Source organism: Heptranchias perlo, chromosome 8 (assembly GCF_035084215.1).
Source record: "Heptranchias perlo isolate sHepPer1 chromosome 8, sHepPer1.hap1, whole genome shotgun sequence".
Classification (NCBI taxonomy): domain Eukaryota; kingdom Metazoa; phylum Chordata; class Chondrichthyes; order Hexanchiformes; family Hexanchidae; genus Heptranchias; species Heptranchias perlo.
The window spans coordinates 12,071,714-12,081,205 of record NC_090332.1 but is presented as its reverse complement, the minus strand read 5'-3'; positions in this window follow the sequence as shown (position 1 = coordinate 12,081,205).

Here is a 9,492-nt window from a genome sequence, read left to right as displayed (position 1 = left end):
TCTTATCAAATGGCAGAGCAGGCATGAGGGGCTGAATGGCCTACTCCTGTTCCTATATTCCTATAGTATATTGGCCATAATAGCATCTTCCAATAATAATAGTGGGGAAAAACAGAAAATCGATAGGTGATTGATCAATACTTAGGCCCAACACTGACCCATCATTTCTCTTTACAGATAGTGAAGCACCTGCTCCGTATTTCCAGCAGTTTCTGTTTTTTAGTGTTTGTGGATTATTTTTGTTTTTATCTTTTGAAAGTGAGGTCAATTGAAAATTTCAAAATTGAGACTGATAGATTTTTGTTAGACAAGGGTATTAAGGGTTATGAAACCAAGGCAGGTAGATGAAGTTAAGATACAGATCAGCCATGATCTGATTGAATAGTGGAACAGGCTCGAGGGGCGGAATGGCCTTCTCCTATACCTATGTTCCTATGAATGGGTAAAATGGATTTTTGGAGTGTGTACCATTCTGATGGCTGAAAGATACTATCAGCAGTGTAGAGTGGACATTGTCCAGATGGGAGGAGTCAAGGCAAGAACTGCCACAAGAAGCTTATGGCACATAAATCACCGGGTGAAGTATAAAGATTAATGAAATAAAAAAAACAGCTGATGAAAAACAACATTACTTGAGAAATGCTGGTGCTAAAGTCATTAACATTCAACAGTTTTGTAGGAATCATCTATCAAGTTCAATTCTTGTAAGGAAATTTCTTTTTAAAAACAAGTCTGGAACAGGACAGTCAGCTGCAGCACATAACACCGAATATAAAAAAACATGTCTCCTTTGAGACAATTAAGGGAAAGCTTCAACGAGCATCAGCTATGAATATTTCAGATTTTTTTGTCCCCAAAGATTTTCACAGAAGCTGGAGCAGCAATGATACTTTCTTCCCCCGGCAGCTGTTTTTACTTTAAAATACTAAGTGTTTGTAGTTAATTATACAGGCTGAACTATAGGAAATGCAACATACAAGTACATTAAGTGGAGAGTACAAGGCAGCAGGTTTCTTTGAGGAGTTCATAAACCACGTAAGCAAAGTGGTTTATAACCATCATTGTGAATCCCCAAGATTAGATTATCTGTTTAGTAATCACTGCAGGAGATGTATTGTAACATTTTCTGGAGTGGTTTTGTTTAGCCTTGAGTCAGTTTCGATGTTGACAGCTGCTGCCAGAGCAAGTTGGCCTTCAGTGTCAAGACTATGTCATTGATGTGCAATGGCATTCACACTGAAAGATTAACAATAGTGATACTGCATACTTATTAAGAAATAATTTACAATTGATTGTGGAAAATGCCATGTGCAGTGTAAATTAATAATCTAATTAATGTAATTTATGGTTCCTTCTCCCTGTGTCCCTCTAGAAGGATTGTAAACAATTTTACAACACCAAGTTATAGTCCAGCAATTTTATTTTAAATTCACAAGCTTTCGGAGATACCTCTAGAAGGAGGTGCAGTGTAAATCCTGGTATACTGAAGGAGGAGATTTTACCTTAAAGATGTGGAGAAAAATGGCATTGATTAGACTTATGATTATATCTCGCCATGTCTTGTTCCGTGTCCTTATTCATCCTGGGTACAATCATTGACTCACAACTTACAAAATAAATGTTCAGCCAGATGGGATTCTTATATCTGCAGACCACAGGATTTAGGGGAGAGAAATAATAAATGTGATGGGCAATACTTTTCTGAGTGTATGTAGCTCTTTTTAAAAACTCTAAATGAAAAAATGGCAATCCATACACAGATTAATACACAAATGCCTAAATAAATTGCAAATTAAAACAAAAAGCAATAAAATTATCTTTGGAAAATTCTGACAGGCATTATATGAATCCTCTAAAATGAACACCAGTATGGACATGGTGTTTATTCTCATTGTGACATAAGGGAAAATATATATATTGGGGCCCATCTAGACTACTTCTCATGAAGCTATGCTACTAGATTAGTGATGGAAGCAGTCTCTTCACAGTATTGTCCTGACGTGCATCCAATTCTATCCATCATTCAGTGATACATAGGAATTGTCTTATTCTTTTGTGCTTGTAGCATTAATTCTGCAATCTTCCAACTATCTGGGTCATACCAAAGAACATTCTTTCCATCACAGTTCTGTGTATCTTGATCTGTTACTTCACCTTTCTGAATGACATTAACCTCCTTTCCCATTCTTCAAGTGATTTCCTGTCTGTGAAAATTGCATTTCCCTTACCTCATCTTTCAGATTTCAGTTTTCATCAATTAGCCATTTCCACTTTATTTTCTATTTATAACATTAGCTTTTACTTCAGACTAACATCATTCTTTTCAATATTGTATCTCAAACCTTGAATACAAGGTTATTCTGTGCCTGCATAACTTACTTTACTTGTATATGACCCTTCAGAATAGAAAGGCTATTCTTGCAGATCTGTGTTACCAAGCCAAATAGTGTTTCCATTGGTTATGTAGAATTGCTAGTACAGTATTTCCATTATATATTGAAAGGAGTACAAATCACAGCAGATTTTTCACTACTGTATAGAAAGGGGTTACAGAAAATTAATTCCAACAGTTCCTTCATGCCAATAGGCACTGTAATGTTTTACTGATGAAGTATGTACCCTTAAGTAAAAATTACATAAATAATTTCTTGTTTTAAAGAATTGCATTAAAGGTGTAATATATTAGATACATTAGTGACTACAAATTTCTATTAAAACTCTTATTGCTAGACTTATCAGAAGAACCTATTCCATATTCACATTAGCAAGCTTTGTGCCAGCCAAACATCACCAGGAAGATTTTCACTGCAAAATTTCATACATCTCTTTGCAGTAGAAAACACCCATATGTAACTAAGTGGTTCAAGCCCCACTTCAGAGACTTGAACACATAATCTCAGCTAATACTTCAGTTCAGTACTGAGGGAGTGCTACATTGTCGGAGGTGCCGTTTTTCGGCTGAGACGTTAAACCGTCTGCCCTCTCGGGTGGAAGTAAAAGATCCCCATAGCACTATTCGAAGAGCAGGGGGGTTCTCCTGATTGCCTGGACAACATTTATCCCTCAACCAGCATGACTAAAACAGGTTATCTGGTCATTTATCTTATTGCTGTTTGTGAGAAATTGCTGTGCACAAATTGGCTGCTGTGTTTCCTACTTTACAATAGTGACTACACTTCAAAATTGGCTGTGAAATGTTTTGGGACGTCCTGAAGTCAAGAAAAGGTGCTATACAAATGCAAGCTCTTTCTTTCTTTATAAAAATGTTCTCCATTACATGAAAGTTTGTGTTGATGGAAGTTACTTATGCTATAAGATGAGCTGAAAGTGTAATGTAAGCATTCTGCACTGCCCTCTGCCACTCTGAAACACCGACCACAAAAAAGTGACAAGTTGTTAGTGCAATTAGCAATTCAGTAACAATATAGTGTTCAGAAAAGCTTTTTTAAAACAAATACTTTTTCACTTATTCTAACAAAAGCTGTATTCAATCCTCTTTATCCCTCCTCTGATCACTTACTGACTTATTTTCAGTGCTGCACTGGAGAGAAACGATGGTAGTAAGTTCTTAGTTGTTGTTGGGCATCACCTTCTTGAAGGCAACATTAAATGTTCTTCTAAATGCCAACCATGCCTACAGCTTATTCAAATTGCACACTGAGTCTCATTACGTCAAGAGCAGTACAGTATTTTGTATAGGACATGCACGCCATACAAATATTCAGTGTCAATATGTGCAATGCTGCTACACAAACTTGGATAAACATCTCATATAAATGATCTCTCCTTTACTGGGTTAGAATAGTCAGTACAGGCATGTGGCTTTTAAGCACCAGGAACTACAATCTATCTGAAAGCTGTTCACTGTAGGAACATAGGAACAGGAGTAGGCCATTCAGCCCCTTGTGCCTGCTCTGCCATTTGATAAGATCATGGCTGATCTGTGATGTAGCTCCATATACCTGCCTTTGGCCCACATCCCTTAATACCTTTGGTTGTTCACTGTGCCTATACACCCAGAACATTAGGGTAATGTTCAATTTAACTGTTTGGCTAGTAATCTGGCAGAGCAGACCAACCACCCATTGTAGAACCTGCCCAATTTTCATCGCTCAATCTTCAGGTTTCTCCTAGATTTCTTTCCCCGTGGCAATTATCCTTCACCTTCTTTGCTCCGGTGGTTGTCCAGTTGTGTTTCGGGTTAATAGAATACTTTCACCTCCACCAACTCCAGTTATGCCTGAGTTCACGGATCTACATTTTAATTAGTTCATTAGTTAGTGGTTATTTGTTTTTATTTTTTTAATTGGTTCTCAGAACCTATCATCTCCTCAGGCACCCATTGATATTTTCTGGAGCGTTTGTCCACATTAATCATCAAGTGTCTGTTTTTAATTGACTTCATAGACCAAGTTAGAGTAACTCGATAGGATAAGCATCACACAACATACCACTAAGCTGCTTAGTTCTAAAGCATTTCAGTTTGGGTGTGTGAAACTAGCTACCAGCTAAAAGTGCATTAAAGTACAACTTTAGCATTAGTACAAAGCTAAAGTTGTGTAAATCCAGAGTCAGGGCCCAAACTGAAACTGAGAAGTAGAGCAAGACTTCTTAGAGGGTTAATCTCCTTGTACTTGGAGGGCCAGATCTATTGATGACTCCATCACTTTCTCTGTCAATGGTGCCTCTTGGCCAACTGATATGTGTTATTGAAGTCTAAATCAACATGTTTTTTCTTCTCTGTGCCTTAACCCTGTGCTTTATGTGACAGTCCGAGATTAGGAACACACAGTCCAGAGAAAGCCTGAGTGCAAAGGTCTTTGTGAGTGGCAGGCAGCCTGGGATGTGACCTTTGCCCTCAAGCCATTTGAGAAACAGGTGTTACACAGCCTTTCTTAAAATTAAACATTTCTCAAATAATGTATTGCGACAATGCTTTACTGCTGCCGCTTGCCCTTTGAAGCCATATATATTGTTGCTTTTGCTGCATATGAAATTGTGCCATTAGGTTTTGACTTGTTTATGCTGCCTTTCTCACAATGCCCTTTGCCAGTTTATACACACACACACACACACACACACACACACACACACACGTTTCTTGCAGCCCTTTGCCTTACCCTCTTACATCTACACTGCCAAGAGAAAAACCTTGACAGTAATTACAGAAACTGAAGTTAAAAAAATGGACTGTCGCTACCATCATTACTGTGATAGTCTTCACTATCTGAGATAGTCATGGAACTACTAACATGACAGAAAATATCTGAGTGAAACTTGGTGCCAGACTTTTAGTTGCAATAGGAGTGACAAGATCAGTTATAGACAGGGCTCGAACAACCAACTCAGATGAAAAAGGAAAAATACTGCAACTGCTGGATAACTGAAATAAAATCAGAAAATACCAGAAATACACAGCAGGTCTGTAGGCTGAAAAAAGAAGACGAATTAACAGTCTGGGTGTAGACCAATCTTCTCTATGGGTCAATCTGGACCAGTGAAATACCACTATAGCATGTTGTGCACGAATGGAAAAAATTAACACATCAGGAAGATGTCTAGTGGCACCTGGGTGAAGGCAACCAGCTCCTTACACTGATGGTAGAAAGGCAGCATACATTCGCACCTGTGATTTACCACAGTAATACTCCGTGCAGTGGGGAGCACTTGGATGGCAGAAGCTAAACTGTTGCCCATCACTGGTGCAGCTTTTTGCATTGCCTGGGCAGACTGAAGTCTTGAGTTTTCAATTCATCATCAAGTTATTCAGGGTCAGAGCCTACAGCGATACATTTCAATAATGCTTTCCATTTACTGCCCATTCAATTTAGTTGATGCAAGTTAAATGGCTAGTACTACAATCCCCAAACAGTTCATAGGGACTTATTGTATGTGCAGAGCTCCATGCACATATGGGACTGGCAGCTAAAATTGAAAAAAATTCTAATCTTCAAAAATACTTTTTTTTTTCCATGAACTACCACTAAATACTGATCTATGTAATCAAAATCTGAGCCTGGAAATTTCTAAATCTTCCTAAAGCAGCTCTGAGCTGCAATTAGGAGCAGATAATCACCTAAAACAACACTGAAAAAGGCAAAGCTAGGTGATCACTGGTTGAATTGTTGCAGATGTGGGTGTTACTGAGAAAAATCACTTTGATTAGCTAGGAACTGCAAGGGCTTGGGCAGAGAAGGCACACATTCAAAGTGACTGCTGTATCAGGCATGAGAACATAACTTAAAGCTAGCCAATTAACCACCACAGTACCGGATGTGGCTGACACATCCAGGGCTCTGCCAGTGTATAGACCAGAGAGGTCTAGGACCACCAGAAACCCAGCAGGCTACCAGTGGAACTTACTTCTACAGGGTATGGCTTAGAAGGATTGGTGGATTGTGTGTCACAGCTTTTAGGATCTACCCTTTCAACTCCTTTAATCATCTTAAACACCTCAATTAGATCACCCCCTTAAATCTTCTATACTCAAGGGAATGCAAGCCTAGTCTATGCAACCTGTCCTCATAATTTAACCCTTTTTAGCCCCGGCTAAACAGCTAAATTTTTAACGGTACAAATCATATCTGCTGATTAACTGTGCACAAACTGCCTTGTCCTACACTTTCAATACACAGTTCTTCAAATACCATCTAATATCATTTTATACTTGGCTCCTGTTAAACAATGACAAACACATTATTGTGTAATGTGTGAATGCTGGGAGCTTGATTGAATTAGAACTCCTCTTATTCCTGTAGACATTGTGCCGGGGTTAGGGGAGTGGGGGCGGGGTGGCGGGTGGAATGGCCACCTGTTGCCAAGATAAACCCCCCCACCCAGAACGTTGGGAAATCCTGCAGTGCATTGAAATTGAAATTCCATGTGAAAAAGCACACCACACATGGGCAACAAAGTTAGAAAATAATACGAGCTGTGAAGTGGGTGGGAAGCTTTGCGATTTTCTGGCCCCCACTTGCCCAGTTCCTTCATGCTGGCAAGAAATTCTAGGCCATGAGTAATTTTAGGCTTCACTTGATATTGTGTTGTGAAAACATGCAGCTCTAAGTAGTTAGATGGTGTTCTTTTTGGGAGCATATCCAGCTACTTTGCGGCTTTCAAGGAGCAATGAAAATAACTGCATGTTGTGCCAGCACTCTGGCGATTAGAGATGGACTTTTAGTTCTGCAGAGAATTAGACAAGATTCAGTACAGTGTAGATACAAAGTAGTTTGTGTTTCTGTAACCACCATCCTACACAGCTCTCATGATGTTAAGTACAATGCGTGTGATAACCAACAACAACTACTTGCATTTATATAGAGCCTTTAACGTAGTAAAACGTCACAAGGCGCTTCACAGGAGCGTTATCAAACAAGCTGTTGGTTGGAGGAGGGCCAAGGAGGGCCGCGCAGGTAGAAATAAAATGAAAGACTCTGTAGCTGTGCTCTCACTCTATTGATTGTCACCATGGGATACCATCCTGCTATAACCAGAGTGGTCAGTGAACGGTGGCCAAAAGATTTCTCCATATGCATTGGAGAAACTGCCAGTCTGTAGTTTGGCAGCCACCCTCCTTACAGTAAGAAGCAATTTATATTTTAGATCCAAATGCTTAGAATAACTGAATGCAAAAAGTGAGTTTTAATCAGTCAAAAGCAAAATACTGCGGATGCTGGAAATCTGAAATAAAAACAGAAAATGCTGGAAACACACAGCAAGTCAGGCAGCATCTGTGGAGAAAGAAACAGAATTAACGTTTCAGGTCAATGATCCTTTGTCAGTGTGTTTCCAGCATTTTCGAGTATTAATCAGTCTTTGGTACCCTGTATCATTTACAGAAGGATGCAGCAGCCACTCAAATACTTAGGCCCCAATTTTAACTGGGGGCCAATTTTCGGCAGGTGAGTTCTGGCGTCAGTTCGAAACTCCACTGCTGCGGCAAAAAAGAGGCCCGGGGTATTTGTACTTCCGGATCTCATTTAAATGCCGTGGGGCGAGAAGTCGTTGGGAAAGGGAAGGGTGGAAATTCATTTAACCATACTGATTCCTGGGATGGCAGGACTGACGTATGAGGAGAGATTGGGTCGACCAGGCCTATATTCACTAGAGTTTAGAAGAATGAGAGGTGATCTCATCGAAACATATAAAATACTAACTGGACTAGACAGACTAGATGCAGGGAGGATGTTCCCAATGGCTGGGGAGTCCAGAACCAGGGGTCACAGTCTCAGGATATGGGGTATGCCATTTAGAACCGAGATGGGAGAAATTTCTTCACTCTGAGGGTGGTGAACCTGTGAAATTCTCTACCACAGAAGGCAGTGGAGGCCAAGTCATTAGATGTATTCAAGAAGGAGATAGATATATTTCTTAATGCTAAAGGGATCAAGGGATATGGGGAAAAAGCAGGAACAGGGTACTGAGTTAGACGATCAGCCACAATCATTTTGAATGGCGGAGCAGGGCCGAATGGCTTACTCTTGCTCCTATTTTCTATGTTTCTATGTTTCATGCGGCCCAGAGGTCACCCGACAAGCAGGTAACCTAACTCTCTTTCAGATGCTGACTGACCTACAGTGCCTGTCCAGCATTTTCTCCCTTGATTTCAGAAATCCAGCAGTTAAGTTAAAGTGGTTATTGGGCAATCAACAGTGATTTACTTCCACCACCCCCACCCCACCCCCCGCCAAAAGACTCCTAAGTGCAAGAGGCAAGAAAGGTAGCACCAGATTATCTGCTCCTGAAGTGACCTGAGGTTAGATTCATCATCCCAAGTCCACTAAGCACCAGCATTGCTGTCCAATTTATTCCTACTGCCTTTCTAATTCGAATCCATCTCCTCCTCATCATCACTTTGACACATGCAGCACAATGAATATACAGGTGTAGCATGCGTGTGCTGGTTCCAGAACTTGTTTTCTACCTACTTTTACTAATTTGTTTTTGCACTGTGAAAATTACTTTCAATTCATCATCATCATCATCAAGACCAGTGGAGAACAGGTGCCAGCTGACAGATGTTTGTTTCGGTTTTGAAGCCTATTGAGAGGTGTGTGTTCCTTTCAGTACAGAACACAATTGGTGGTTTGTACTTGAATTTTTTTTTTTAAAAGTGAGATGAAATTGGGATTGAAAGGAATAAAAAGATAGAGGGAATATTTATTCTCTTTTAGGTGGCATAGGAAAGAAAACTATCGTTCAGTGATTGTTTCAAGTGGTTGTATTTATGACATTCAGAGTTTGCTACACGCACTCTGTAGGATGCATGGACATTATAAGTGCTGGTACTTGAAGCAATCATAGTATTTTTGTTCTTGATGTATTTGCGAAGTAAATGGTTGTAAAACAAAAATCATAAGTTCCGTAGAAACTTTTGTATATTTTCTTTTAACAAAGAATTCAAAGTCAGGCTAACACACATTTTCTCAATAGGATGCCAAGCCTGTACTTCATCCTCACACGTGAACACATAGGACTACTACGGGTATGGTA